A 24,093-nucleotide genomic window follows, 5' to 3' on the forward strand; every position below is an offset into this window, starting at 1 on the left:
TTTGCTAGGACTCTAACCAACGGCTTGCATGTTCCTCCGACAGTTATACTTTCAGTCCTGGTTGAGTCTCGGGCAGAGGAGCAGAAATCTGAAAAGACAGCGTGCATATGACCCCTCCCACCGCTCTACAGCCTCGCCTCTCAGACCCCTGCAAAGCACATCCCATTCCCTTTTCAACGCCGCGTTTCCCAGAAGAGTTGATCTCTGAGTCTCTTTGCCCCCAGAGAGCACCTACTTTGCCTCTCTGGGAGCACTCCTTAGGAAACACTGGCGCACTAGCCCACGCTCTTTCCGAGGATGAACGCCTTTGTTCTACCTTGAGAAAATGACTCATGTTTAGTGTTAATAAGTAAATAGCAAGAAGTGATGATTGTGATTCTGTTGAATATGTTTTCTTTTAATTCAGAGAAAACGGGAAGCGAAGGAAAAGAGTAAATCCATATAAGAATGAAAGGGGTATTCAAATATTGACCAAGAGCATCGTTTGGTATGAACACACAAAGAAGTCTAATCTGTCCTTGATTAAAGAGGGAGGATGTATATTGTAGAGTTTTTACTAATGTGAGAAGCTATGCCTGGGCCTTTAAGAATTTAGCTAAAATTAGTTTCTTCTCCATGCAGAATTTGAATACATTATAAAAATAAAAGAATGGTTGTCTTTCATACAACGAATTGAATTGTATTTACATTTCTTTTCTTATCTTTTCTGTTTTTTTGTTTTTTTTTTTCACCAGAGGACAAAATAGATGCTGGACCCAGGTTTACAAAAAGCTGGCAGTTAAAGCCACTATAGATAATGATAAAATCCATTTTTTCTGCAGCTTATAGAGAGCTGAAGAAAATATATTTGACATAAGACAGCAAGTACAGCCAATCTACCAAAGCTTTATCAGTCTGCGTATAAAAAGGGGCTGATTATTTTGCAGTGGCTGGACTTTGATGTGTCAATGTTTTATATGCACTTTAAAATCTTTGTTTAAATTCAAGTGTACAGGAAACCACACATAGCTTATCTAGGAGTAGGAACATACTAATGTTTAAAGTGTTTCTTTTTTTTCTTTTCCTCTTTATATTTTTAAAAATTCTTTTGTAATTAGTATTTCAAATGCCTGGCTTGTTAAAAGTCTTACAGTGAGAATTTGACAATTTTGAGTACAAAGAGTTCTTTTTTTTTTTTTTTTTAAGATTCTATCCATTTATTTGACAGAGACAGCCAGCGAGAGAGGAAACACAAGCAGGGGGAGTGGGAGAGGAAGAAGCAGGCTCACAGCGGAAGAGCCTGATGTGGGGCTCGACCCCACAACTCCGGGACCACGCCCCGGGCCGAAGGCAGATGCCCAACCGCTGTGCCACCCAGGCGCCCCAAGAGTTCTAAACAATATATAATCAAGACACTTATCAATAATAGTCACAACAGGCTTATTGAATCTTTTATCTTGCCTTCTTGGTCTCCAGGGAGAGCCAAAGTAAATATGTCATTCTTGGTTTTTCACACCTGCATCTACAAGTACAAACTTGAACATCGCTGGTCAGGGGTGACGTGATGTTCACCACACCTTGTAATAAACTGGTTCAAAAATAATTTATAAGTCTAGAAAAATTCTTGCTACAGAATACTTTAAAGAAAGTCTCTAAGTGATAATTCAACAGATTATTGATTGGAAAAATGCTAAAAATATTATGTGAGTGGTATAATTCATTTGGGCATGAAAGTCTTTTCATTGTGTAAAAATAATCATTGCTTCCAGTATATACGCAGTATAAGACTTGATTTAAAGCAGAACAGACATAATCGTCACATAATTTACCTGTGGTAAATCATGCAAAAACAGCATAAGAAAAGGAGGGTCCGGGGGAGATTTGTCGGTTGCTTGGTTTGCGTAGTATTTATTTATTATTGTGAAGGCTGAGGAAAGTCATTCAAGAGCTGAGGTGCAGATGGAGAGGGGTCGCTTCTCTGGGAGACAGCTTGCCACAGCAGGGACTGAAGAGTGGGGACACCCACCGCTACGGGTCAGCACACAAGCCTCAGACCCTCTTCCAAGACAACGTAAGTTTTTGGGGGAAAGAATTGTCTGTCTCACTTACCACAGCATCCACAGAGTCAAGAAAAGCGTCAGGAAGATATTAGATGCTCAGCAAATATTTGTGAAATTAATATCTATTTTGAGCAAGCTAATTTTTTTTAAAAAAGTAAATTACTTTTGTTTTTCTGTTATGTAAATACATCATGGAAGCATTGGATAGAGAACTTCCATGCGCAGTCCCCCTGCGGGAAATGTTGACCAAAGCTTGACTTTCCTCTGAGCTCTTGTCTCTTACTTAACAGCTCTTGGTGTCATTTAAAGATCATTGGGTCTCACGGAAGACATCCGCTGCCTGCGTTTACCCACACTTTTCTTGAGTTTGGAGCCAACGTTACTAAAAATTATGTTTTTGAGATATTTTCAACTTCTTCTTTTAAAAGATGCTTTTCTTTTCTTTCTTTCAAGGTTTTATTTATTTATTTATTTATTTATTTATTTATTTTTGAGAGAGGGAGCAAGTGAGGGGAGGGGCAGAGGGAAAGAGAAAGAATTTCAAGAAGACTTCACGCTGAGTGTGCAGCCCAACGCGGGGCTCGATCTCACGACCCTCAAATCATGACCTGAGCCAAAAGCAAGAGCAGGACACTCAACTGACCATGGCACCCAGGCACCAATTTATTTTTCTTCCTTCCTTCCTTCCTTCCTTCTTCCTTCCTTCCTTCTTTCCTTCCTTCCTCACTTTCTTTCTTTCTTTTCCACAATAGTATTTGTTCTCTTTGTGTCCATGACAAATCAATGGAGAATCAAAACGCCTTTTTTGGCCATTGTATCTTTTCACCTTTTTAAACTATTAAATAAAATGCTTTTCTATTCATTTAAAAACAAATAGTTAATCCTTATAAAGATCATTCTGCCTGCAGAAACTGTTAGAGCCGTGTATAATTTCCTGAGATTTAGTGCTAGTAACATTCAAAGGGCCACCTCATTTTTGGATATATGCCTGTACAGTCTGTTGGCTCTAATGCAGCTAACTTTTAATATTTCCTAATTCAAAGTTGGTGCAGGCACTTAAATACATCTAGCTGGTGGCTGTAAACTTTCCCATAGGACTTAGCTGCAAGCGATTCTGCAAAATAGGGTTTCAGCCCTTCTAACCTTTCTGAACAGAAGAAGTCTAAATTGGCATTGTGGGGAGCCAATCCAGGCACCAGATACATTTGCCAACTGTCAAAAGATGGCTGCCTCCACCTTCAGGGGTCACCTCTGTGTCCAAGGCAAGATGAAAAGTGCAAGGCCAGGCAAGCCCTGCCTGTCCTTTAACCATAGAAACGAAATATTTCCTAATCCTGACACCCTTTCCCAGGAGCGTACTGCATAGGCCTCGTTGCTCAGAAAGGTCTCCCCGGCCACAAGGAGCTGCAAAGGTGAACAGGGAGAATTCTGATGTACTTCGGTTAGTCCGTGGCTACCATCTACCGCCTGAGCTNCGAACAGGGAGAATTCTGACGTACTTCGGTTAGTCCGTGGCTACCATCTACCGCCTGAGCTAAAGTGTCAGTCAGGAATAAAAGTAATAAAGGATACTTTCAAATATGCCCGCTTCTAGAGATGAGGCATTCTCCCCGAAAGGAAATCATTTGATAACAAATCAGCCCTGATAACAAAATTCATCCAAGAGATGAATGACAACGTTGGATTAAAGGATCAACAGTGAACACTGAATCCATTTCAGTCCCAAAGTAAAGGCACAGCAGGAAACACAGGGTATAAATAATAAGACACCGTGTCAGCCCAACCCGGAGCTGGAAGGGGAGAGCAGGGGAGGCAGCTGTGCTCCAGGATTCTTGCCATTCTCATTGTGGGGAGTCCAAAGAATTACCTAAATCTCATAACTCAATTAACAGAAGCTTAAGAGCATAAATAAGTCCTTTAGAAACACAAATAGTAGTAACATAGTCAACGCTACTAATGACTGTAATTGCTTTAATTTTCTTGTCTGGTAATTAGAGGAAAGCAGAGGTGAATATATCATTATTTCTTATTGTTCACCAGGATCCACTGCCCAAGCTTCCTTTAAAAAACTACACATGTATTATTAAAATTTAAAAAGGAATTTTCAGGACAAAATAAATCCAGATTCAAATCCTGCTAAACACACAAAGGGAGATACACACATTCAAACACACGAAGTTAAAAACCTAGAGACTTGGGGCGCCTGGGTGGCTCAGTCAGTTGTGACTGACTCTTGATTTCGACTCAGGTCATGATCTCAGGGTCCTGCGATCAAGCCCCGTGTGGGGCTCAGTATGGAGTCAGCTTGAGATTCTTTCTCCCTCTCCCTCTGCCCCTGCTCAGACATGTTCTCTCTCTCAAATAAATAAATAAATCTTTAAAAAACAAAAGCAGAAACAAAACCCCCCACAGAGACCATGAAGTAAAGAAGAAGAAAAGAATAGAAGAATCCTTCAAAAGGAAATGGGAAAGAGTAATGATGAAACGGAGATTAGACTTTCCCATCCTATCAATAAATGTAAATGAAAATGACACAAACTAATTCAATGGAAATGCTTCTGTTTTGATAAAAACCAGAAGCCAAACCTATGTGCACAAAGCAATGTAGTCTAGAGTATACTTACAAAAATTATAGGACATGAAGAAAAGGAGAATTAACTGATAAGTGTATACAAAACAAACTCAGGGACCACAAGATTGTATTTGAAGGTAAGGCAACAATATCGAAAGACAGAAAATGCCACTTTCTGACGAGTCCCTCTCAGTACGAGATAAAGATCTAGGGCCACCATGACTCCAATGACACCAGTAAACTGTATTGCAAGCAAAGGTATCTCGCAAGCGTTGTGCCCTGGACTCTGACATATGTGAGATTTACTGTGATGGCCGCATAAGGTGAAGGAGACCAAAGCCAGGAGATGGAGCGTAGGGCCATCTGGGGTCAGAAGCCTAGCGGGAATCCCTGAATAGAGCCGGCCCCAAGGGGTTGGTCCTCATTCTGTGAATGAAAACAGATCAATCTGCCACAGCAAAGAGGACAGGAAGGAAACTTAACCACATCACGTCTGCCTTGCCTGCCCATATGACGTATCTTCCACAGAGGAACACTTCAAGGGGAAAGGACACTGTAATTATACTCCAACAGTTGGAATGCACAGCCACTCTAGATGGAAGGGAAAGGAAATTCTCTGATAATCTGTGACCACAACCTCATTCTTCAGTCAGTTTTCAACATGAGTTAACACTACCTATAAGTCTGTAAAAAACCTAGTCAAACCATCTAACTTAGTCATCCCAGGATGGTGGTGACGCCAGGAGAATGATGGAACAAACATCGTCGGTCTTTGGAGGAATGCAGCCTTCAACTAGGCCCCGAAGTGTTTTCACAGTTAAAGGGGAATATGAAGTTGAGGGCAACTGTCAGAAAACACACAGGAATAAAATAAAGTTTTATTGAAAGAGAGACAAAGAGAGACGTATACATGCTCCAATTAATTACTAATCCAGAAATTCTAGAACTAATACACAAATTCAAGAATTGGTTATATGCATAGCAGCCATGAAGTAATTAGCTTAATCAAGATAAAAAGTACAAAATAAAATAAAATAACAATAAAGAGATACAAAATAAGGGCACCTGGGTGGCTCAGTTGGTTAAGTGTCTGCCTTTGGCTCGGGTCATGATTCCAGGGTCCTGGGATCAAGTCTTGCATCGGGCGCTCTGCTCAGCGGGGAGCCTGCTTCTCCCTCTGCCTGCCACACCCCCTGCTTGTGCACTCTTGCTCTGAAAAATAAATAAAAATCTTTTTAAAAAAGAGAGAGATACAAAATAGATTTATGTGATTTCACGACTTTGGAACACAGCCACATTGGAGCGCACTTCAGTCGTTTCTTACAAAACTAATCATATTCCTCCCATATGATGCAGCAGTCATGCTCCTTGATATTCACCCGAAGGAGTTGAAAACTTCTATCCACAGAAGTACGTACACATGGAAGTTTATAGCAGTTAGTTTATAGCTTTATTCATAATCACCAAACACTTGGAAGCAAGAGAGATGTCCTTCAATAGGGGAATGGACATATAAACTGTGGTACATCAGACAATGGAATATTATTTAGCATTAAAGAGAAATAAAGTATCCAGTCATGAAAAGACATGGAGGAATCCTAAACGCATACTACTAAGTGAAAGAAGCCAATCTGAAAAGACTATGTACCGTACGATGGTTTTAGAAAGTTTATGGAGACAGTAAAAGGGTGAGTGGTTGCCAGAAGTTAGCACAGAGGGAAGGATGAACAGAAGGAGCACAGAGGGGTTTCAGGGCAGTGAAACTACTCGGTCTGATACTATCATGGTGGATCCATATCATTAAGTGGGGGACATGGTACAGATCTGGGGGCAGGGATCTATGGAAAACCTCTGTACCTTTTGCTCAGTTTTGCTGTGAATCTCAAAGTGCTCTAAAAAAATTAAGTCTATGAAAAAAAGTCTACGACCCCAAAGCGAGCAATTGTTCAAAACACACAAACACCCTACAGGCATGTCTGACGAGCAGAAGGAAGCAGCCCGAAGGGTTGCCACTGGCCAAGTCCAGGAGTGGACTGTACTACAGGACAAAGAAAAAACCAAAACAAAACAGACTCTTCAAACAACAGTATTGAGATAGCTGACAAATGTGGAATATACGTGGTTGATTAAAATATTCTATCAAGATTACATCTTCTGAATCTGATAATTATGCTGTGGCTACATAAGGGAAGGAGAGAATGTCCTGTTCTCAGGAAATACCCTTTGAAATATAAAGTATCAAGGCGCACGATGTTTCCATCCTGGCCTCAAGGAGCTCCGAGAAACAACAAAATGTGGCATTTGTTAAACAATGGGCAGAGCTGGCTAAAGATTATTTGTGAGTTCTTCATGTGGTCGCCAACTTTTCTAAAAGTATAAACCTATTTCAAAATAAAACCCAAACAAAAATGAGGAAAAATCCCCTTGTCTTCATTCCCCATGTGATGGAAAGCACGAGCGGAACCCTCCGTCGTGGAGCTCAGCTCACAGTTCGCTGCGTCCACTTGTGAGTTTCACCGACACAACATGGCAGCTTGTTCCGAACAAGGTGCTGGGAAGCCAGCACCTGCTGCAGGCGTAAGCCCCCGGCGTGCTGTGCTTCCTGTGGCATGGGGGTGCTATTCTGCTGATGGACACCGCCTTTCTTTAGTCCTTGAGTGTCTAATGGAATGGATCTGTGTTTAGATGAAGGGAAGGAATAAAATAGCATAGAGAGCCCAGTGTACAAAGGGCATGTGAGCAAGTGTTTGTGTTTAATGCTTTTTTTAAAAGTAGGCTCCACACCCAGCATGGAACCCAACACGGGGCTTGAACTCACAACCCTGAGATCAAGACCCAAGCAAAGATCAGGAGTCAGGTGCTTAAAACAACTGAGCCATCCAGGCGCCCTTGTTTAATGCTATTTCTATATCTTTCTTGGTTTATGCATGCTGGTTAGACATCACCTTAACCTAGTTAATGACCTGTGATTACCTAATGACAGCTAACCAGAGATGAAGACAGAATCATGAAAAGAACTTAGTCTTTCTGGGACTCCCAAATGCCAACCCTTCAGCTGTCCCAGGTACATCACAGTGATTTCTCAGAGTCACGTGTTTTCCTGGAGCCATTAGCCCCCAAGTCGACGTTTCTAGCCCAGGTCAGTGTACTTGAAATAGGATGTTGTGGGGTTTTGGCAGAGGCCCTAAACTCTAAGCATGATACAAGAATAACTTGCCAAGACATGCATGTGCTAATAGGAATGCCAGCCCACCATCCACCTTGTGGATAAAAAGGAGATGAAATTGAAGATACAAGAAAGTGAGAAAATCGTTGCATTCCTGTGGCCTTTCTCTCCTTAGCTGTGTGAGAGGGGAGGGGAACTTCCCCCCATCCAACACCAAATGAGAGAGGGCTCCCAGAGCATCTTCCAGGTCTTGGCCCATGCCCCTGGGATGTGAGAGACATAGCACAGGTGTGAGGCATTTGGTTCACACCTAAAAGGTCTAAAGGCAAAAGGCTAGAGGCGGAGCTGCCAACTGAATGCTTGCAAAGCCAAGCCAAGTGGCTGTGGGGACACCAGCTAATACTTCACAGTGCCAGGAAACGTCTGAGCTTCCGGGGCCAGCCCTGAACCCTCCAGATGGGGGCTGGCTTTCAGTTAACCCAAAAGGGATCCCACCCAAGTAAGGATGCCTGGAGGAGGAAAAAGACCCACCAGAGGGATGGGCCTCAGGAAATCCAGGGTGAAGGTACATTTTAAGCCATTAGGGAAAGAGGCTTGTGCCAAAGAAATTGGGTCTGGAGGTCCCCAGCTGGAGATGCTCATAAAAGCTGGGAAAGCAAGGTTTGCACGCACCCACCACACCAGGGTACCAATGCCAGGGCACCAATGCCAGGGCATCACTAGGGAATACAAACAACAGTGTCATTCCCGGGTCTGCTTCACATCGTGGGCCTCATGTTGGAGAAGTCAAGGGTGGGAACCAGGATGAGGGAAGAGAGACTGAAGAAAGAAGTAGGCCTCATCTCTTTACTGCTTTGCTGACTTCCTAGCCTGAAGCAGGCCAGGCCTGGGACATGGAGAAATTCAAATGGGATGAGAGCTTGGGATTCTGATTGTATCTGAGAAAGGACATTTGAAGCCAAAATGAGACTGCTTCTGTGACTCAGAGGGTGGGCAAGGCCCCCCTGAGTTCCTTCTGGGGGCCAGGAAGCTGACTGGGTCTAATGGGCAGTGGTCTATGTGCACCCCTGGGAACTCAGCATGCTCAATAAAGTGGGTAAACACTTGATGTCTTCACTTGGACATCCCACAGAAATTTCAATATCAGGATCCCCAGGCCTGACTTCTTCATTCTCCAACTCTTATCTCCTCTTTAATCCATATGGCGGTGAACAGGCCAGTATCCCAAGCTGGAGGCTACACACCCAAGCCGGCAGAGCTGAAGAGAGCTTTCTTTTTTTTCTTTTTTTCTTTTTTAAAGATTTTCTTTATTTATTCGACAGAGATAGAGACAGCCAGTGAGAGAGGGAACACAAGCAGGGGGAGTGGGAGAGGAAGAAGCAGGCTCATAGCGGAGGAGCCTGATGTGGGGCTCGATCCCACAACGCCGGGATCACGCCCTGANGGCAGATGCTTAACCACTGTGCCACCCAGGCGCCCCCAAAGAGAGCTTTCTTGCAACCATGGCAAGACCTTCTTTTTATTGAAAAATCAGTCCACACTCATTCTTGTTATCAAATCACCTGTTTTAGTTTAGAACCAGGTGCCCTTCGTGCGAAGTTCCTATACACCTGTCTCACGTCCACGCTTCCCCTGCCCCCTCCCAGGGGCACTGATCACGCCAGGACCACTGCTTTTCTTGGGGTCCCCAATTATATCGTGTTTCATGACTCTGTGGCCTCATACATCTTGTCGGCTCTCTCCCCTTCTTCAGTTATATCTTATCCTACACAAGTCAATCTAAGCATCATGGTTTGATGAAACTTTTCCTGATTCTGCATTATGATTTCTGGACTCTGCCTTGCCTCCCCCCCTCCCATGTGACCTGCAGTTTACTTCACTGTAGCTCATATCCCACCTTGCCAGGAGCAAGGATTTACTTTCTTCCCTCACCACACCTCATGCTCTTTTATGTCTTGTTTGACATGCATTTCCTCACCCACCAAGATGCTTGACTCCAATTATACGTTTGCCAATTGTTGAGTAGATGAATGAAGGAAAGACAGGTGAAGGGTTTTGTTGACACACTGTGTTATCATTGCTGTGACGACAATGACAATGATGTAGAGTGGTCTCCGTAGTTCGCAGTGCTTTCACATGCATTCTCCTATGTTTCTCTTCAACTGTGCAAGAGAAACCGAAAGTAAGAGAGATCAAAGAACTTACACAGTTTAAAGAAGTAATTTTATTCCTTTAAAACAATCACAGCTTTACAGAAAAGCTGGATTCTTGTGCAAAAAGCTTTTTTTTTCTTTTTTTCCAGAGCCACTTGAGCGTAAGGAGCCAACCCATCCTTCCATCAGCCCTGAACACTGTAGTGTTCCAACAAGGAAAACACAAAGCAAAAGGCAACATCGAACTCAGGAAATTAACACTGCCTTAAAACCTCAGGCATGTCATATAGTTTCTGTCAACTGTACCCACGATGCCTTTTGTACAGAAGGATCAGAAGCAAGCACTCAGTTGTCACATCTTCTCAGTCTTCACTAGCCTGGAAAAGTCCTCCGTCTTCCCTCAAAGTCATGATCTTGATGCTTTTGAAGATCACGGAACAGTTATTTAGTGGGACAGCCCTCCGTGAATTTGATATTTATTTATTTATTTATTTATTTATTTATTTATTTATTTATTTTTCTTTTTTTATAATTTTTATTTTGTTATATTAGTCACCATACAGTACATCCCCAGTTTTTGATGCAATGTTCCATGATTCATTACTTGCATATTACACCCAGTGCACCATGCAATATGTGCCCTCCTTAATACCCATCACTGGCCTATCCCAATCCCGTGAATTTGATATTTAGTCATGATTTGATGCAGGATCTGGGTCTTTGGCTGGAGAATTGCAGAAGCGACACGTGTTCTTCACATGTCATCCTTCAAGTGGCACAAGATGTTGATCTGTCTACACTGATGATGTTCCCTTTAATCATGAGTTAAGGTGGTACCTTCCAGGTTTTCCACTGTCGGGCTACTCTTTCTCCCTTATAATCAGCACCCCTTTGTGATCATATACTTCGGAAATACGGAAATAGTCTGTTCTTCATTATACTTTCAAATTATTAACTCAGTTTGGGCTATATGTCTCCAGGGTCATATAGGGTAAGAGTCCTCATTCTCACCCAATGGACTGCGATCTATTATTCCCATTATGTATTTTGATGCTTCACTTGTCCTTGAGCCGACCGGTGCTGTCCCTTCAAACTGGCGTCTGTGTCCTTTAGATATTCTCACCATACTTGGAGCACCTCTTTTTCTTCTGGCAAAACAAGATTTTGTGGGTTGATTAGGTAATGTTTTTGGTCCAGCCTTGAAGCCAACCATTTCTCCAAAGAGCCTTGGTTCTTCATAGTGGAAAATGGGCACTGGGTCTGCTCATTCTCATGGGAGTGACACGGCTCTCAGTTTCCCTCAGTGGACAGAGCTAGGGGAACACACACACATACATGCATATTTATTACTTCTCTATCTAGATACAAGTATTAAAAACCATGAGTTCACACCAACACAACCAACACAATCAACATTGAAAGATTCATTCAAGTCACCTTCTTTCCTCTTTTTGTAACTCCTCCTCTTACAATAAAAAAACCTAGTTCTAATCATCCTTAAGATATTTACTTTTTGGGTCATCTCCCCATGTATTACCAATTTCCTGTCTCCCCTGCTACTCTCTTCCCTCCTCAACCTGCTTGGGGTTCAACCTGCAGGCCTGACCACCCCTCAGGGGAGAAAACTTCATCCCACTGCTGAGGCCCTGACATTCCATGGCAGACAGCTCCCTCCCTGAGGAGTCCCACCACCACACTCAAGTGGGAGCCCTTCTCTGGGCCACCATGGCTGTCCATCCTCCACTGTCCAATCAAGAAATTACTGCTTTCAGCCCACACAATGGCATGAGGCTTGAGCTGTTCAGCATAGGAAGGGAAGGGAGGAGGAAGAGAGAGGCCTGGTAAGTGGTTTTAGTAGCAAAGAAATAAGAAATTCAGGGCTTTCAATTCTAATTTTCTTGCCCTTCAAACAACTCCCTGGTATTTCTATACCTACAGAGGTTAAAGGGCCTCAGTTGGCTTAATCTAGTGAAGCATGAAATAGCCATATGCCTTAATGGGTTTAATGACTAATTTCAGGAGCAACAAAATACTACTTGGATTTTCCTTAAAGGGCTGTTCAAATTGAAGAGGCTCACTGAAGGTATTAGTTACTTATTTCCATTTTTTTCTTGATGAGTAATGCTTCAACAAATATTCTTGTAAGAAAAATCTGATAATTTCCCTAGATGAATTCCTGGAATCGAAATAAATTATTGGTTCAAAGAATGAATATTTTAAAAAACATGTATGTATATATTCATTCTTTGAGATATATATATATGTAATTATATGTATATATATATATATATAATTGCCCTAAAATATACCATTTTTACTATAAAATATATACAAAAGCAAAGCAAGTAAAGAACCGGCTCATAAAACAGAGACAATTATATACCTCTTAATATATCACACAAATTATTCATAAGAGCTTGAACTGTTCCTCACACAGAGTAGATACCCAATAAATTTATTGAACAAATAGCGTTTTCACAGATGCCACATGATCTAAGAGTGTATGTGCAGGTACGTACATGCACGTATACACATGGCATTTTACGTGTACCACATATGAAATATATATACACAAAATATATATTTGCATATCCATATGAAACATATATGTTATGCTTTACAGACTCTCAATGTTTGGCCATACCTTTGGATGAAATACACAGGCAAGTTCTAGACATTCTTCTGACTTCATTGACTACGGGAACTTGAGCAAGCTACTGATACTGTCTGAGCAGACAACAGAGACACGAGGCAACAGAAACAGAAGTATCATAAAAGCCGACAAAGGAGCCACAGAGAGTCTGAACTTCCGCACGGGAAGACAAGAGGGCATTGAATGAGATGAGATGCATGTCAGTTCTAACGATGCAATGTTGGATGGGTTGCAATGTGTTTTCCAACTCTAGATGAAGTCTGGAGAGACAGAGGTGAAAAGAGGTTTGGTTACCAGGGCGCCTGGGTGGTTCAGTCAATCGAGCGTCTGACTCTTGATTTCAGCTGAGGTCATGATCTCAGGGTTGTGAGATCAAGCCCCTTATGGGGCTCCACACCCAGCAGGGAGTTTGCTTGAGATTCTTTCCCTCTGTCCCTCCCCCTGCTCATGTGCTCTCTAAATAAATAAATAAATAAGATCTTTTAACTAAAAAAAAAAAAAGTTTGATTATGATGAAAAAAACCTTAAAAACTAGAGATGCCCAATAATGGAACTGGTTGCTGTCTGAACCCCGGACACCCCAAACCTTGAGCTCAGCACACAGCTATAGCCAAAGCTTCCGAGGAAATGCTGTACCACGCACGGTTCCCTCCATGAAGGAGGAAGTTGAATGTGCTTCAGCCAGGAGTTAGGGCCCTGCTTCTTAAACTGTTATTACATAAGGTTCAAAATATCACTTCATTAATTTTATAAATGACAAAAAACAAACATTAACGTAAACAAGAACATAAACCAGGCACNAAATGCTGTACCACGCACGGTTCCCTCCATGAAGGAGGAAGTTGAATGTGCTTCAGCCAGGAGTTAGGGCCCTGCTTCTTAAACTGTTATTACATAAGGTTCAAAATATCACTTCATTAATTTTATAAATGACAAAAACAAACATTAACATAAACAAGAACATAAACCAGGCAACTTCAACCAACATAATTGCCACACAGGACGGAAAATTTGGTCCAGATGTAGACGGATCACCCATTCAGTGCCCCAATGAACCAACCAGAGGGCCTAATACTGAAATAGATGTTTACGATTTTGCCATCCCCCCCTCCACCACAGCCGAGTGTAACTTCTCCAAACAAGGAAATGTCGACTTCGAATTTACCGGTAAAACACTTGTTTCTATTTTGTTTTCATTTAAAGTAGGACAGCTGTGTGAAATTTAAGAATATAATAGGAAGAAGAGAGTAAATAACAGTGACAACAGATACTAGCAAGAATTTAGAGAAGCTAAGAATGGAAAAAAATAAATAAAACCTACTAAGCATTTATCTCCACCAGGCTGTTTTGGGATTGAAAATGGGCTATCACTCAACTTGAACTTCTGCCATTGGTAGAGAAGACTGGAATCTTTTGAGATAGAATTACGTTGGCTCGGGTCTAAATTGCCACTGAATAAATTGTGAGTGACTTCAGTTCTCGTCTCCATCCTGAAGCTTCAACAGACTGCGCGACTCGTCGGCAATGCACTGCGGGCTACACTTGACTTTCAAGGAGATCACACGTTTCTCTCCATGGCTCGGAACGCTAGCTGCCGCGTACTGTTGCCAAGTTTCTGCATCTTTTTTCTACCTGGGCCATTTTATTTTGTGAACACGGCAGCATTTTTGCAGACGTGGTTAGTGATTCATGGCTGTCTCTTCGATATTTGAATCCTGGACGCAAGTAGAAGCCGGCGCTCTAGAAAAAGCTGTCTTTTAGCATAGACTGGCTCCGGGCTGGAATTCCTGTTATCGCCGAATGAGATGAAGCCCACATTGAATTTGTACTTGGATAACCTTGTCGCTTTCCATCAGCGACTTGTAAACAGTTATGAGTAAGTGAAAGCCCCGTTGTCCTTCCCGCGTTACGCCAATGTCAGGGACATGAACACAGGGTCCACACAGCGTTGTCCGCGGGCCTCCAGCCGGTCACAGAGTCTACTGAAACAAGGTTGACAAACTCTTCTTAGATTTTCTGTGGGATCGAAATGTATCAAGGAGGCTTCTTTGTTGTCATAGAGATAGAGTCCTCTACTCCAATTAGTGTGGACTCTGTGGACTTAACATTTCCATTCTCCCAAATGAAGCTCTGCTTCTTTCCCTCACGGCACAGGCGATTGGACTCAACACTGCAGTCTTCAGGAGCCAGGGTGGTTACATACAGACATGTCGGCTGAAGGAGAGAGGCGAAGCTTCTAGTGCATTCCGCGGCTGACTCCCTGAACAGCAATTTCAACAACCCATCACAGCCCTGCTCAGCGTGTTCTGTGGGTAGGCTTTGAAGAATCCCCTTTCCAGCAGCACACACAACAGATATCCTAATCACTACAATTATCTTTGGACACTGACAATGACCAGATCATATCCCAAAACTATTTTAAAGTAAGGCAGTAGTGTCTTTTCTTACTTTTTTTTCCCTTAACATGCTAAGTCGGGGGTCAGCGTATATTAGCCTTCAAACCAAATGCCAATTTCTTTCGTATGGCCCCTAAGCTACGAGTGGCTTATATATTTGTAAACAGCTGGAAAATATCAAAAGAAGAGGACTATTTCATGAAACATATTATTTCTATAAAATTCAAATTTCAATGTCCATAACTGAAGTTTTATTGGCGCCCAGCCACGCTCCTTGGCCTGTGTCGCCTATGGTGGCTTTCAGGCTGCAAATGCCAAGGGCTCCAGCCAGTAACTGAGTCAGACCAGACACAGAGCAAACTCTGTGAGATCGTCCCCATCAGAGCTTTGCCAACAGGCATGTCTGATCATCACTGTTTGTGTCTTCTGATGGGTTGAGCTATAGGCTCCTGCCAGCTGGGGTCTCTTTGTGTTCTGACAACTCAGAAAATGTCACCAGGTGCAGCCACCCACGTGACCCACATGTCCCTCCCTCGGAGGGACCTATACCAACAGTGGTCTTCCGAAACTATCTTTAAGCCTTTTTTCTTATAACCAAACCACTTTTTTGTATCATTGGATGGACAGTACGTAAGGTCAAAATCCATATTTGCATCTTTGCTTTAGAAAGTAGTTACTTCTCACTCCCTCATCTTTCCTCGGAGATACGGATACGTCGGGAGCTCAGATGGCTCTGTGGTGCACGATTTGCACAGGTGCTATGCATGCTGGTGCTGCGTTCTTCCCGCCGAGGCATTCAGTGAGTTTGGGGTTCATTATCCAATTCACCCAAAACCGCGTGCTGGTTTAAGGTTAGGCAGAGATAAGCATCTGTCTGGGCTATGACACACTATAATATTGTGAGTTATAATATGAAATATATATTTAGTCGTCGTCCGCCTTTCTGGCACAGAGCTCCTAAAACTCTTGGAATTTCCTAGGCCAAGAAGCAATAAAGTGTCTTTTTTTTTTTTTTAAAGATTTTATTTATTTATTCGACAGAGATAGAGACAGCCAATGAGAGAGGGAACACAAGCAGGGGGAGTGGGAGAGGAAGAAGCAGGCTCATAGTGGAAGAGCCTGATGTGGGGCTCGATCCCATAACACCGGGATCACGCCCTGAGCCGAAGGCAGCCGCCCAACAACTGTGCCACCCAGGCGCCCCTAAAGTGTCTTTTGTTACATTAATGAGGTGACTTTTGGAAAGCACCTAAGGATGGGGGCTGGTTGCCAGGGGAACCAATCCGGAATAGAGAACTTTCAGGTTTACCTCCTGATTTCTAGGAAAGAGAGAGGGACTGGAGGTTGAACCCATCACCAATAGCCAATGATTGAATCAACCATGCCTCTTTAATGAAGCTGCCAGAAAGGATGGGGTTTGAAGAGCTTCCAGGCTGGTGAACACCTGGAGATTTGGAGAGAATCTTGCCCTCGAAGAGGATCTTGGAAACTTTACGCCCTTTCACCATACCTGGTCCTAAGGATCTCTTCCATCTGGCTGTCCCTAACCTATATCCTTTCATAATAATCTGATGAAGTAAGTAAAATGTTTGAGTTCTGTGAGACACTCTAGCAAATTTGTTGAAGCCAAGGAAGGGGTCATTGGAACCTCCAAGCCACAGCCAGTCGGGCAGAGCATGGGTGACAGCCTGGGCTTGCCATGGGCATCTGAGGTGGAGGGCAATCTTGCAGGACTGAGCCCCTCACCTGCAACATCTGATCCTATTTCTAGGCAGATAGTGTGAGGACTGAGTGGAATTGTAGGACACTGAGTTGCTGTCACTGAGAATTGCTTGGTAGTTTGGTAAACACCTCTCCCCAAACACACACTGGAATTTGGTGATCAGAACCACCTTTAATAAGCACTAATCCCTGAGAAAGGGTCTCTGGGGTCTCCCCATTTGAGGTGTGGCTACCAAGAGTATAACATAAAACAATTCATGGGAAAAACTCAAAATAGGGCATTCCAAGTCCAAATGGAATTTCTGTTGATTATCAATTTCTTATCACTGTCAGTGTTCCTATTTTGATGGATTCCATGATGGATTCCATGTCCTATTTGATGCATTCCAAATGCCCTTGGCATTTGCAGCCTGAAAGCCGCCATAGGCAATACAAAAACATTGAATACTTTTATATGACATGGAATATTAGAATAATTTTCTAAACTTCAGATAAGAGACAAAATAATAGAGAATCATCCCAGAGATAACCACCCCTTTCCCAACACATACACACCCATCATACCAACTTCGGGCAAAAACGAGCTGGGTAGAGTCCGTTTAGCCTCTGCTAGATTTTTCATGGTAGAGAGCCCAAGACCTTGCAAAGAAGTGCATTCCAGTTTTGTTATTTTTAATTATTAGATGTCCTCCCCACTTTTTTTTGCACCCATGTGAGTGTCCTCTTCTATGCCCTGAAACAATGCTATTAAGTATAATCCATTTCCCCAGCCCGCCATACCAGGTGATTCACTACTGCACGAAAGTATGGGACAAAGTAGCGTTCAAGGTAAAAACAAATCTCTTCAAGCTACCTCGTCGTATGCGGTACCTCTTGTGTAAGTAAGAAGAGAGACTGAAGAACTGAAATTAGCTCACAATTACTTAGCACGGGAGAGCCAAACGCTGACAAATTCAACTGAATTATGATGTACTGATTTCAAGAGAAGTTACTATCAAAAGATTAACACTACACCGAATTTATTATACGTCTTTATTTTTGGCTGGGGAAATGAGGACAAACAGCAATTGCTTTGTTATTTCTGAACTGATCCCAATTTGGAAAGCGTTGTAAGCACCACCAAAGAAAGGAACCTAATATTTAAAATGGAACAAGAAAAGTTAAGAATTCTCATGGGAAACAACAAGGTAATGTTTAGCCTGGGTAATTCGCATTAACAGACCCAGGGACTGGCAATCCGGACCCCAGATGATCAGCAGGGGATATACTTAGAAAGTCACGAGCAACAGTGCTGAAAAAGACATGTTTATGCAAAATAGTTTGCAATTGGAGAGTAAGCAAATCCAGTGTGACTTCAGCTATCACCAAGAAATCATCATACCCTGAGGTGTATATCATCTTTCCGACTGCCATACCAATGAAGCTGGAGGAACGTTGTAGAATGAACTCGAAGACATTCAGTGTACCTCAATGGCATAAGGACGTGATAAAATCTGAGGGCTATCCGAACATGAATATCAAAGGAAGAAAACAATTGGCTTAGAAAATATTTTAAAAGAACAGAGTCTAGAGGCGCCTGGGTGGCACAGCGGTTAAGCGGTTAAGCGTCTGCCTTCAGCTCAGGGCGTGATCCCGACGTTGTGGGATCGATCAGGCTTCTCTGCTATGAGCCTGCTTCTTCCTCTCCCGCTCCCCCTGCTTGTGTTCCCTCTCTTGCTGGCTATCTCTGTCTCTGTCAAATAAGTAAATAAAATCTTTAAAAAAAAATAAAAGAACAGAGTCTACATGAATAGTCTAGTCTATTATTTATGTGTGGTGGAAAAAAATAATGAAGATATTTTTCAGGGGATGCTCTTCCAAGAGCACAGGAGTATGTGAATCACTTAATTACATGCAAATGATGGTTTCAGACTCAGAGCACAAGTCATTTGCATTCTTATCTCTAAATGTGAGCCTTCCACTTGAAAATATTAGAGCGATAGAAACAGGAAGGAGGAAAATGGGTTGATTCGGGATACAGGAAGAATCAGTGTTTCAAACACAGAAATGGCACCTACTGAGAATGCTCACATTTCCAGATAAATGGTTAAAGCATCCTGCCTTATTTCAAATATATAGCAGCTCATTCCCATTTACTCTAATATCGCTAGGCACATTGTGAAAGACAGATGGCCTTAATGCCCTGCTATGCCAATATTCGAAATTCCCTGCCCAACTGTAACAATAATGTCCTTTCGAATTTTAATAACACCTGTCACCCAGGGGACCCATGACCCTCTCGAGTTTCATTACACGCAACATTTCCATTAGGTTGGTTGTCTGCTTTGTTTTTCTCGGCCAGGGAAGAAGCACATTGTGGTGTGCAAATTGGCTGATATTATGATTCAAATTAGTTAATTTAAAAAAAGAACGTGTATTATAATTGGACCCACAATTCCCTACACATTGGGTCACCATGTATCAAATGACTGTATTAATTTTTACTGAACTCACCTTGACAATTAATGTATTTAAAGGTGAACTCTAAATGTGCTTTCCCTTCAAACATCAGCAAAAAGTAACGTCTTCCTATGTATTCACATTGGATATGAAACTTTTCTTGTCAGCTCTTCCTGAATTTATGGAGGACCGTGGACAGACTTTGAACTTACTCTTTCACTATTTCACAGAAACATGGTCCTTCCTCTCATTGGCTAGGAATCTCCTTGGCCTCGAAAGCCAAAGGAAATGGGGCCACCTAGATGACTCACGTGGGGGCATTTAATGGGAGAGTGGATCCATGGGTTCACTGAACACAAATGTTAGCACGGAAGAACTCAGAGGACAATCTCATGGCCATGCCCACCTGCCATCTCGCAGCTGTGCTCTTCCAGTCCCTGTCACTGCCTGCTGCCTATGTTCTCCAGAACCCTCTGGGCTCTCTCCTTCTTCTGTGCAGGCTGGCCCACAACTGGATACGGAGAATATTACTAATGGTTAGTATTTGTTTGAAGCAGAGCCAACAGCTGTATATTCCACTGGTGGAGCTGATTTTAAGTCCTCACAGCCTGAAATATTAATGTATGTGTCTGATTGATCTAGAAAGTATATAACCAACCAGTCAGATCAATTATTTCATTGAAAGTGTAAAAAGTGACTTTGAGTCTTTGATGGGTTTTACTATATGCACCTTGGCAAGCTGAGTTCTGGTTGGGCAGGGATGGGATCTTTTTCCTTAGTTTCACACTAACACAGCAACAGAACAATCAAAACAGTCAAAAGGGCAGCTGACTGATGCACACCGTTACCTGTGGCAGGCACGGTGGTAAGCACTATTCCCACAGTAGTTTAGGGGATCCTATGAAGTGCATCCCCATTTTAGAGGTGAGCAGACAGAGGCCAGAGAATTTACGGGTCTTCCCCAAGGCAGGCAGGCACTAGTTGGAGCCAGTGGCGCTCTTACCACCTTGCTGCACCGACCATGGAAAGAACATTAACCCGGGTGCCTGGAACGCCTGCATAGTCTACCGCGCCAGTGCAAAATGAATAAGGGGCTCTTGTTCAAATCTGTGAACAATTCCACGGCAGCGAGAGAGCAGAGCTGTCTTCCTGAGCTCAAGGCCCCCGTGCAGCTACGTAGTCTCGCTCCCCTGAGCCCGCTCTGCTCGTCAGCCTCAGCTTCCTCCGTGAGCAACGGAAGTGCTGACCGGCAACGGAAGTGCTGACCGGCAAGGCCCCTTTTCGCTCAGTGATGCCATCATGTCTGCACTTCCTCTCCTGGTCTCCTTGTCTGTCATGAGGAGAAGAGAAAGGTGTCTGTTATTCCTGAGTCAACGAGTTTCCTTGACTAGTTCATACCTTCAGGTAAAATCTGGCTTCCTGGTTATATTAGATCCTGTCTCCCTATGCAACCCCAAAATTGACTTGGTTCGTCTTTTCACTGCACACGTGTGCACACACATGCACATGTGTGCACACAGACACGCACACGTGTTGCTCATCTATACTGCCACTGTCCAAATAAACCTGATGCTTCTCGCCTTCCCCAAGTAGCAAGAGCTTTGCACCTTTCGACGGACGATGAGACTCATGGGTCGCCTATGGTAGATGATCCACAGGAGCTAACAAACCATCGATTCCAGACCTTCCCACGCTTTCCCTTTGTCAGAAACGCTAGTGGCGGAGAACTGATAGTTTTATGCTCATATTTATTTCTTAATCTTTGCCAATCAAGCAACTTCAGATTTATTCCTTCCTCCTTTTGTATATTTTAAGACACGCCATCTATAATTTGTCTCATAAGCAGCGTTTAGTTTATTTATGTTGGATGGCAGTGTTTGTGCCTGACATCCAATTCAGAGCTCACGTCCAAGAACTTACAAGTGACAATTGCTCCAGATTCTTCACTTTCCACTTCATTTCACGGAATCATGAATTCTCCATCTGTCCCCTGAACTAACATCTCAGGACGCCTCCTACCAGCATAATCCAAACACTTATTATCCCCCTTAATTGCCCCTTAACATAATAAACATCACTTGCAGTACAAGGACTGTGATTTTTTTAACATTTTTTAGATATCTTAATCTGTGTGCTAAACAGGCCTTAAAAATGTTTCTTTGTATCTTATTTTATTAAAGTAAAAATAATATTGAATATTTTACCAACCTTTTCTTCATCTGCTAATGGACTGGTAAGAGTGAACTCTTCCCCATGCACAATTTTAATCCTCACACCTATGGGAATCTATTCTTCACAGTCACTCTATACCGCAAATTTTACTTACAGAATTACAAAAGCAGTTAATTTTGGCTGACACACTTCAAAATAATGCATATGCTCGCCTTGGAATTAATTCCACAAAAGAGGCATTTGTACAGGAGACAAAACTCCCAAATGATTTGAACCTTGAGTTATTCTCATGATGAAAAGAAACAGGTGAAAACCCATTTCACCTTGATAATATAAAGAACAAATTTTCATGTAATATTGACAAAAGCTAATATTTTTCGAAGCAACAGCAAGCCCTTATTGGTTCAGGCAGCTTCCAAGATGGCCTCCAACTGATCCCCAGAACCCTCTTCTCTCTCTTTCTATCTCTCTCACACACACTCTAACACTCACACGTGCACTCTCTCACACTTATTCTTTCTCACCCTCTCTCACACACACATTCTGTTTCTCACACACTCTCACATTCTCTCTTGCACACTCTCACACATGCGCTCTCACACTTACTTTCTTTCTCACAGTCTCACACACTCTTCCACTCTCTTTCTCTCTCATATTCTCTCACACACTCACACACTATCACACTCACATATACTTTTTCTCATATTCTTTCTTGCACACTCACACATGCACTGTCACACACTCTCACACACTCTTTCTCTCACACATTTTCTCTCACACATTGTCTCTCACACATACACACATTCTCTCACACATGCCTTTTGTTTAGTATGTGATAATTATGATTCTCTTTAATATGATGAATTTTTAAAACACAAGGATTCTACATTCAGCTAGCTCAGCACTGAATATAGTTAATTTGCATGATTCAACTCTGGTGGATTAAAAAATGCATTATGACCAAACAACAAACACGTTCTATATAATGCTTTACAGTTGATGGTAACTTTTGTAAATGTATCTCACTCTCATGACAGCTCATTCAGCTGGGACACTATTACGGGCTGGATTGTGTCCCCCTCCAAAATTCATATGTTGAAGCCTAATCCCCGGTACCTCAGAATGTGACTGAATTTGGAGACAGGGCCTTGAAAGAGGTCATTAAGTTAAAATGAGGTCATGTGGGTGGGCCCAGTTCAATCTGACTGGTCTCCTTTGAAGGAGGAGATCAGGCTCCGGGCACATAGAGGGAATGCCATGTGAGCACATGGGGAGAAGATGGCCGTCTGCAAGTCAAGGAGAGAGGCCTCAAAGGGACACCCTGATGTCAGACTTCTATCCTACAGTAATGTGAGAAAATAAATGTCCGTTGTTTAGGCTGTCCCGTCTGGGGCACTCTGTTCCAGCAGCCCTCACAAACCAACACGGGCATCCACAGAGGTGAGGTAATGAGGTCCCTGCCTCCTTACCAAATGGGCCCAGGACCTGAATCTAAAACTTCTGACTCTGTACAGGTCTCAGCCCCATAAGCACTTCATTGTCTAGAAACAAAGTTTATTGAGTGTGTTTTGCCTTTATTTTATGGTCTTGACTTTATGTTACTAGGTTCACTTTGTAAGTCTTTTCAAATAGAGTTTATCAAGTCAGTTAGGGCCAAGCATAAAACCTTACTACTTTGTTCATAATGAAATGAATGAAGATTTAAAATAAACAGATTCTGGGGCGCTTCAGTTATCTTGAGGACAGTAGGGGTGGGAAAAAAAAATCCACTGTATTTCTGTTTGATTTTTTTGGAAAAAATGTGGACAACATGAAGAACTAACATCTTCCACTCTGCTCCTTACTTCTAGTCATCACTCCAATGCAGATTTATAAAAAGCAATCTATTTGGAACATTAAGAAGGTAGCAAGGTTATCAGAGATTAAGTGGCATAATGTCTAGTATTTGCTTTCGGTGTGAGGAGGGAGATGAAATGAGATGGGGGAGCGCCTGGGTGGCTCAGTTGGTTAAACGACTGCCTTCAGCTCAGGTCATGATCCTGGAGTTCCAGGATCGAGTCCCCGCATTGGGCTCCCTGTTCAGCAAGGAGTCTGCTTCTCCCTCTGACCCTCCCCCCTCTCATGCTCTCTCTCTCTCTCTCATTCTCTCTCTCAAATAAATAAATAAATAAATAAAATCTTTTTTTAAAAAAAGGAATGAGATTGGGAAAATGTTAATAACAGTTCCAATTGGATGATAAGAACATGGAATTCATTTTACTATTGTGAATTATTTTAAGTAAGTTTGACATTTTTTTCTAATGGAAAAATAAAGGAAAACCTCTCCAAAACTTGTCCTCGGGCTGTTGACTTTAACACTTGGCAAGTGTAATTACCCGTCTCCTGATGGACACAAGTGCAGAGAAGGGATGCGCTCTTCCTCAGTTGCTGAGGTAGGGGGGAACTTGGGGCTTTTATGGGGAGCTCAGTAGGGCTCACCGACTGCCTCATCTGTTTCATAAATTTTTTTCTCAACAACACACTCTTTTTCTTGAAAGGCCTAGAGTCTTCCTTAGAGAATTAAATTCTTAGCTACAACTTAGACTCAGACTGTGGAGTATGATGAGTTGACTAGAAGCAAGACAGGCCAATGAGAAAACAAACCACGCTGTGAAAGGATTTAAGAACTAGGGCTGCTGAAACGGCTAGAGAAGGGGGTTTTGGCAGTGGGCACAGGGAAGCCAGGCAGCAGTACTGGGTCAAGGGCGGATCAAGGATGACTTCGGCAGCATTGACTCCTTT

The sequence above is a fragment of the Ailuropoda melanoleuca genome, chromosome 7 (genome assembly GCF_002007445.2).
Source record: "Ailuropoda melanoleuca isolate Jingjing chromosome 7, ASM200744v2, whole genome shotgun sequence".
Lineage (NCBI taxonomy): Eukaryota > Metazoa > Chordata > Mammalia > Carnivora > Ursidae > Ailuropoda > Ailuropoda melanoleuca.